The sequence below is a fragment of the Somniosus microcephalus genome, chromosome 7, assembly GCF_052327205.1.
Source record: "Somniosus microcephalus isolate GS21.2 chromosome 7, FLI_Smic_1.0, whole genome shotgun sequence".
Taxonomy (NCBI): Eukaryota; Metazoa; Chordata; class Chondrichthyes; order Squaliformes; family Somniosidae; genus Somniosus; species Somniosus microcephalus.
In genome coordinates this window covers 227,336,547-227,345,576 of record NC_140993.1, presented here as the reverse complement: position 1 = coordinate 227,345,576, position 9,030 = coordinate 227,336,547, and positions in this window count along the sequence as shown.

The following is a 9,030-nucleotide window of genomic DNA, read 5'->3' as shown; positions in this document are numbered from 1 at the left end:
TTGCCATGGGTTCCTACATGCTGGAACTCAATTGGCCAATTAAGTTAAAATCGCATCAATCTCCCACTTTGAATTAGATTTGTGTGGATAACACGAAATGCGGATTACATGACCCCAACCCGCCCCTGAATCAAAATCCAGTCCACATTCTCCAGTGCCTGCTCAATCTCCTCCCAGCTCCAGTTGAAAATTTCTTCGGAAAAACTGTCAGGTCCCTCCTTACTTTTAAACCAGTCAGAAATTTGCAAAGGGGCCAATTTGGTTGAGTAACCATCTATTTTGTCTGAGTCCATCCTATTCCCTAGATTGCGATTGCCAGGAGCTAATTACACCCACTATCGATACTGAATCATGCCCACCATCCGTGTATTCATTGGATGAGTTCATGGCACCAAATGTTAGCAGTCAACCTCCATTCTCTGGTTCACAACAACATGTTTTGAGTAAGCACGAGACTTTGTAGTGTAGTATACAGAACAGATTTTATTGATACACAGTAAAAGGTGATCGGCCTTAACTTTATACAGAGAGTGGCTTTTTCCCAGTTATAAGTTTCTATTTTTCGAGCCCTCTGACATAATGTTGAAAACCATGATCCTTTATACTCCATATATTGACTACATCAAAGGAAAATGTCACAGATCAGACTGCATGGCGTATCTATACCCAAACCCTTTGAAAACAGACTATTCATGTAAACAGTTTGTAGTTTGTTTACTTCGGAACTACTTCCCTTAAACAAGACTTCCTCAAATGGATTTGCTACCCCTGTTTTATTAGCCTAAAACTAAAATTACATTTTATAACCTACACTTATTTCCTTACACAAGCACTTTACATCTCATAAAACAAGCAATGCATTCTTTTTACGACACTTCAAAGTCATTCTGTTTATATCAGAAAGCCTATAAAGCCTGTTAATCCAAGATACAAAGAAGTTCGACTGCTAACCCATAAGTCTCCAAGTTGTCCAACATACATCTCCCTAGGATGTCTAACATGCTTCTTTCACTTGTTCACTTCGCCAATAGGCATCTTAGCTGACATCACAGCATCATGACAGTGGTCAGTGCAATGTGCTCTAGCTAGAGTCTTACAGATTCTATTATATGCTGTGTTTCCCATTGTGTTTCCATCGGGTCTCCTTAGTAGCAGCAGTTTGCAGGCCATCAGGCTGAGCACACATCAGCTTTGCACGGCAATGTGTCAGTCAGTCCGTCTGTCACAAGCATCAGCCCAGGAATATTCACTTTGTACGGAAGATGTCGGGTGTGATTTTCACTCAGAAGTCGGGAAGGAGACGGGACTACAACTTTCGGGGTTGTAGACCAGCCTCCATTGAGATGCGGCCAATCCACGCGATTTTAATTTGATTGACCAGCGGGCTCAACAGGCCAATTAAGGGCCACCCGGCAACAGGTGACGTCACAGACTGAAATTTCATCTGCCAAGATGTTTGGACAGATGAAACATCAGTGTTTCACAGCTGTTTGAAGCTGTCAAACACTGACAGTCTTAATTCTAACCTGAGTCCTTCTACACAGACTCAGTTAGAAATCTCTCTGGCACAGCAAGCTGCAGGCTGTCACTTTTGACAGTTCACAGCCATTCTGCTTTCTGTGCTGGTTAGATGATGGACTCCCGAAACCTAGAGGAAGGAAGGCTAAAAAGGTAAGTACAGGTAATTTAAACTTCTTTACACATTTTAGACACAAAGCCTGACATCGGTAGTGGGGAAAATGCTAGAGTCCATTATAAAAGATGTAATAGCAGAGCACTTGGAAAACAGTGACAGGATCGGACAAAGTCAACATGGATTTACAAAAGGTAAATCGTGCTTGACTAATCTACTGGAATTTTTTGAGGATATAACTGGTAAAATAGATAAGGGAGAACCAGTGGATGTGGTGTATTTGGAATTCAGAAGGCTTTCGATAAGGTCCCGCATAAGAGATTAGCGTGTAAAGTTAAGGCACATGGGATTGGGGGCAAGGTATTGACTTGGATAGAGAACTGGTTGGCAGACAGAAAGCAAAGAGTTGGAATAAACGGGTCTTTTTCCGAGTGGCAGGCAGTGACTAGTGGGGTACCACAGGGATCGGTCCTTGGACCCCAGCTATTCACAATATATATTAATGATCTAGAAAAGGGAACTAGATATAATATCTCCAAATTATGGATGGGTGGGCGTGTGTGCTGCGAGGAGGATGCCGAGAAAATCCAGGATGATTTGGACAGGTTGGGTGATTGGGCAAAAGCATGGCAGATGCAATATTACGTGGATAAATGTGAGGTTATCCATTTTGGTCGCAAAAACAGGAAGGCAGATTATTACCTGAATGGCAATAGATTGGGAGAAGGGGAAGTGCAACGAGACCTGGGTGTCCTTGTGCACCAGTCGTTGAAGGTAAGCATGCAGGTGCAGCAGGCGGTTAAGAAGGCAAATGGTATGTTGGCCTTCATAGCGAGAGGGTTTGAGTATAGGAACAAGGATGGCTTGCTGCAGTTGTACAGGGCCTTGGTGAGACCACATCTTGAGTATTGTGTGCAGTTTTGGTCGCCTTATCTAAGGAAGGATGTACTTGCCATGGAAGGAGTTCAGCAAAGATTCACCAGGCTGATACCTGTGATTGCAGGAATGACGTATGAGGAGAGATTGGGATGATTAGGCTTGTACTCGCTGGACTTTGGAAGAATGAGAGGGGATCTCATTGAAACTTATAAAATTCTGACAGGACTGGAACGACTAGATGCAGGAAGGATGTTCCCGATGGCCGGGGAATCCAGAACCAGGGGTCACAGTCTAAGGAAAAGGGGTAGGCCATTTAGGACAGAAATGAGGAGGAATTTCTTCACCCAGAGAGTGGTGAACCTGTGGAATTCTCTACCACAGAATGAGTAGAGGCCAATGCATTAAATATATTCAAGAAGGAGTTGGATATATATCTTAAGGCTAAAAGGATCAAGGGGTATGGGGAAAAAGCAGGGACCGGGTACTGAATTTGGATGATCAGGTTCGAGGGGCCGAATGGCCTACTGCTGCTCCTATCTTCTATGTTTCTATGTTTCTACACCAAACACACTTACCTTTGCACTCATGCACCCATCACTCACCTGAACACTGACATCTCAACCCCTCCAAGTCGTTCAACCCGACGGCCCGACTCCTCTAACTTGGCGTGGTTTGGAGCCGTCGGGAATCCCACACTTGAAGCTTTAAAATAGGGATTAGGCTAAAAACTGCCTGTTAACTACCTGTTAACAGGCAGTTAATTGTCACTAATCCCTTCCCGCCTCAGGTGGGCGGGTCCCAGTGCGGGGCAGGTACCCGCCTCCTTTGAAACTTACATGGAGGCGGGTTGGGGGCGGGATGGTGTCGGGACCACCGAATTCGGGACTTTAACCCACTGCATGCCTTCAATCCCGACTGCACGGGTCAGTTAAAATCGAGGCCATAGAGTCAGAGTTAGAGCAGGGAGCACTGGGTGAAACTCACAGCATGATGGTTTGGTCATTCATTTCATTGTTTGTGAAAGGCGCTATATAAATGCATGTTCATTCTTTCTTCTCTAAAAAAACATAGCATGCCTTCTTGCCATCACCTTTCTCAGCATGACCTCCAGGGTTCTTTCTATGAAGAGAGCTTTCCTCCCTCCCTGCTGTGAATTGGCAAAATCCTGACTGATATGAGCACAATACACAGCAAAAGGAGCAGAACTGGACAATTTGCAAACAACTGGAAGTGTCAGTGCAGCTTTAAAGAGCTGCACCAGCGCATTTATGCTACTACCCAGGAAATCCCACCATCTTCCCCTTCCCCCCAGCCTCTGCACTCCCAGCACATAAAGTAAATCGCACTGAGACAGCCCAGTCATGCATAACTGAGGGGCACCTCGGAAAATCCAGGGAGGTCCTCTCTGTGTGCCAGAAATATGAAATGTGCTGGTGCAAATGCATTTGCACCACTGATGGACACCCAGTGGAATTTCCACCCCATAGTGAATTTCATGTCACAAAACGTATGGAGGTGCTCAACAGGGGAAAACAATTCATGTCGAGGAAGGATATTAGATTTTGTGGACCTTGGAGGCATTTGAATGCAGAGAGTGAGATAGCAAGGCAAGATGGTTTTAGGAGATGGCTTCAAGGACAGTCTCGGACACATGGGCCCTGATATTTACTGTGTAGGGGTTTTGCAAAATTCCCCTATTTTTCCCTGAAGATTGAAAATATTGGTCCACATCGTGGATGAAGAATTGGGTGATGTGACTTGTCTACAATGTTTTAAAATGTGCCTAGAACTGCAAAAAACTGCTCTGAGATGGAAAGAACGTGGACAACACCGGACTCGTGGAGCTCTGTGGAAAATATTCACACACCTTAAGACAGTACTTTTATTAATAAAATTGTTCCCTGGAGTTTGGGCAATCACAAAAGGTTTTAAAATGGCCACAGAAAGCATTGGCCAAGAACAATGGGGCTTGGAAAAAAAAAGCAGCTCGAGTTGTCTTTGAAGAAGTGGGAGGATACAGTGGCAGTCAAAGACCTGCCAATCAAAGGGAGGTTCCCTTCAGAAGCACTTGAAGTTGCTTATTGACATAAGAAATTAGCCCACTTGAGACTAACCACAGGACAATCGATTGAAACTGCTTTTGTTTACACAGCCATTCAAAGCACTCACATTCAATGAGATACTGAAACCAGGGGACGGATTTTTTATGCAACAGTTTAGGAATTGAATGGGTTTGAATCACCCGTCATTCTGGACAATAGGGCAGTTGCATTCCCTTTTGTTTTAGCCCAGGTGAGCTCCGGATGTGGGCGGGAACATTTCGGCCCCACAGTGCAGACACATTAACCCATTCCAACCACTTTGAATCAACCAATCATCAGCGTTTCTCTTGTGTATTGGAACTTTGGGCGCGAATTTTGCAGACAGACTTTTCCAGGTATAAAGATAGCTCCTGAGAAGCTATCTCTCTCTTTGCTCTTACTTCGCTGGACCACAGGTGAGCAGGGTTTTTGACTCCTCAGCGAAGCAACCTAGTAAGGAGTTGGGGGATGGTAATTAAGGGGATATTGCTAAGATTGTTTAATCAACATTGCAGCCACTTACCCCTCATTTTTGCTGTCTGCCTTCCTCCATTTTAGCAATTTTACTGTAATTACTGTGTTCGTGTGGTATAGTTTCTTTTAGTTAATAAAGCTTGATTTTTCTCTCATCCAGACCATTTGTCCATTTTAATATCAATAATTATAAGTCCTTCAGTCAGAACTGGAAGGTGGGGTAGCGATTCGAAACCGCTGTTTGAAAATTGGTTTGTTGGAAATTGGTTTACAGTGTAGCAGCAGGCTGCCTGACCAGGTGAATTACCATAAACCAGGTAAAAGATTGGAATTGGTGAGAGTGCAGGCAAAGCCTGCAAGACCGGGGAAATTACATTAAACCAGTTAATAAATGCCCCCCAACAACTGGGGCGGGTTGTGTAAGCTGGGGGGTGGGTGCGCGGGGTGCTGGGGGAGGAGTTTTGGTCAGGAAAGCATGCCTTGGAGTTTTAACTCCACAGCGTGTGTCTTTTTTTTCAACAGGTTCCCTGCCCAGCATGGTTGACAGGCTTGGCTCCCAGTTGGGCAGGGAACAACCTGGTGGCAGTCACGGGAGCAGGTAAAGAACCTGCTGCTGACATAATGTGTGTGTGGGGGTGGGGGGGAGGTGGTCGGATCCTGGGGGTGGTCGAATCCCCAAATTCCCGATCCGGCAGCAAGGTGCGGGCGAGGTGGAAGTTTCTTTGGATGGGGCGGGGCGGGGGCGGAGAGGGCGGGTGGTTCCGATGGCAGGGAAGAAGGTAGCTTGGGGAGCCAGGGGGAAGCTCTCCTGCTCCTCCTGGCCCACAAGCAGTGCTGTAAAGGCACTTACCCTTTCCCTGAAGCTGTCCTCGCCTCTCTTGAGCTCCCTCGGGAATCCTGGCCGGCCCGGTTTAAACCTGTAAGATGGGTTAAATGTGAGGCTTCCGCCCTCATTATAATACTTAAATGGACAGCCTGCCTCCTGGGAGCGGGTGGGCTGCCCGCCCCCTGTACTGCCTCCGTTAAGCCCGGAAGTGGGTGGGTAGGATATGGGTTGGGGTCAGATTTGAGATTTTAAAAATGTTTACAGCTCACCTGATCCCAACCCACATATTTTTGGGGGTCAAAATTACCCCTAGTAATCCAGAAGCCTGGATTAATGATCTGGAGACATAAATTCAAATCCCACCATGGCTGCTGGGGAATTTAAATTCAGTTACTTAAATAAATCTGGAATTTAAAAAAAGCTAGTATCAGTAATGGTGAACATGAAACTACTGGATTGTCATAAAAACCCATCTGGTTCACTAATGTCCTCTAAGGAAGGAAATCTGCTGCCCTTACCCGGTCTAGCCTATATTTGACTCCAGACCCACAGCAATGTTCTCTGGAATGACAGCTTGCCGCTAACTTCTCAATGGGCAATAAATGCTGGCCTTGCCCACACCCTGTAAATTAATTTAAAAAAAACAATGGAGCAAACATCTGTTCTGTTAGAACCAACTAGCTGCAACAACAACAACAAATTGTATTTATATAGCACCTTTAACATAGTAAAATGTCCCAGAGTCAAAAGATTTGACACTGAGCAATTAGGGCAGATGATCAGAAGCTTGGTCAAAGAGGTAGGTTTTAAGGAGCGTCTTAAAGGCGGAAAGAGAGGTAGCGAGGCGGAGAGGTTTAGGGAGGGAGTTCCAGAGCTTAGGTCCTAGGCAACAGAAGGCACGGCCAACAATGGTTGAGTGATTATAATCAGGGATGCTCAAGAGGGCAGAATTAGAGGAGCGCAGATGTCTCGGGGGGGTTGTGGGGCTGAAGGAGATTACAGAGACAGGGAGGGGCGAGGCCATGGATGGATTTGAAAACAAGGATGAGAATTTTGAAATTGAGGCGTTGATTAACCAGGAGCCAATGTAGGTCAACGAGCACAGGGGAAATGGACGAACGGGACTTGGTGCGAGTTAGGACACGGGGAACCTGAGGTTTGGATGACCTCAAGATTCAGAAGGGTGGAGTGTGGGAGGCCAGCCAGGAGTGCATTGGAATAGTCAAGTTTAGATGTTACTAACACGTGGATGAGGGTTTCAGCAGTGGATGAGCTGAGGCAAGGGTGGAAACGGGCGATGTTACAGAGGTGGAAGTAGGCGGTCTTTGTTATGCTGCGGATATGTGATCGGAAGCTCATTTCAGGGTCAAATATGACACCAAGGTTGTGAGCTGTATGGTTCAGCCTCAGACAGAAGCTAGGGAGAGGGATGGAGTCAGTGGTGGAGACCAAAAACAATGGCTTCGGCCTTCCCATATTTAATTGGAGAAAATTTTTGTTCATCCAGAACTGTATGTCAGACAAGTAGTCTGACAATTTAGAAACCGTGGAGGGGGTCGTGAGAAGAGGTAGTGAGGTAGAGCTGGGTGTTGTCAGCGTACATGTGGAAACTGACGCTGTGTTTTCGGATGATGTATCCAAGGGGCAACATGTAGATGAGAAATAGGAGGGGGCCAAGGATAGATCCTTGGGGGACACCAGAGGTAACGATGCAGGAGCGGGAAGGGAAGCCGTTGCAGGTGATTCTCTGGCTATGATTAGATAGATGAGAATGGAACCAGGCGAGTGAAGTCCCACCCAGCTGGACGACGGTGGAGAGGCTTTGGAGAAGGATGGAGTGGTCAGCTGCAATCCTGAGGTCTAATAAACCAGACCATTTGTCCTCTAATGTGCCACCCAAAAGTAAATTGTAAAAGTGTCAAAGGTGGTCTCAATGCTAGCATTCATTTGATCATAATGTCAATATTAGGAGATAGTGTCAGCAAAACCAAGGATCAAACCCAACGACTTTTCTGATCTGTGTGACTAATCTGTTCAGTGAATAAACTAGATAAACTCACTGAACGATCAGATACATCAGTCAATTTGTTTTACTGGCATTTACTATTCTGAGCCAAGAGGCTGGGCGTGTATTCCATCAGGTCAGATATACTTTAAGGCATTTGATGAGAAAGAAGCAGTTTGGCTTATACACACCAGTCAGATAAGGGGAGATCAATACACTTAAATGCATAAAGCCCTTGTTGGACAATTTAACAGAGAAATCAAATCAAGGAATAGATTGGGCTGCCAACGATGCAGACATTGCTTTATTCTTATTGAGGTTTATTTTATAGCCAGAATGTTGCTACGTTTCCATAGCATTGTCAACACATCCGTTAAGGATGTTGTTGTATTGTTGATGTGTTGCCTCTGCACAAAGAGGATCCTTCTAGGTAGTGTTTGGCATTTTTATTTCCTTAATATCCCGATTATCCCCGACTGCAAGGGAAACTATCACAGGCAAATGTCAGAGGGGACACAGCACATGCTTGCCTAGTGCCCTTATGGAATGGGAATACCAATGGAAATGTGTAGAGAGAGAGAGCAGGAGCTTGGAATTAGACTAAGTGGCTAACACAGAGAAAAATACCGATATGTACTTGAGCTGAGAGATCTGCTTCGATGCTGTAACATTCTATGATGCGGTGCTTCTATTACCTTCACCGGCATGGCCATTTAATCCCAATATTTGCAATTTCCATCTAGCACCTATTCAATATGATTTGCCTTTCTTTTTCTTTCTGGCTTTTGTGGTGTTGCGAGCAATTTTTAAAAAGTTGATATAACATTGGCTAAAATGGACCTTTAAAGGCACAGGGCTGAATTTCTTGTCTGCCATAATTTCAGCAGGCCTTACGTGGGGAGGGTCTTCTGCCCGCACCCGTGACCCTGGTCCATTTCCTGGTGACAGGGAAATTTAGCTACTCTGGTCTGGTATTGGGGCTATTTACGGTGCTGTGGAGACACCAAGATACCTTAGAATTACATAGAATCTACAGCACAGAAACAGGCCATTTGACCCAACTGGTCTTTGCCGGTCTTTATACTCCACACAAGCCACCTCCCACCTCAGGCATTGGCGGGGGCTGGGAAGG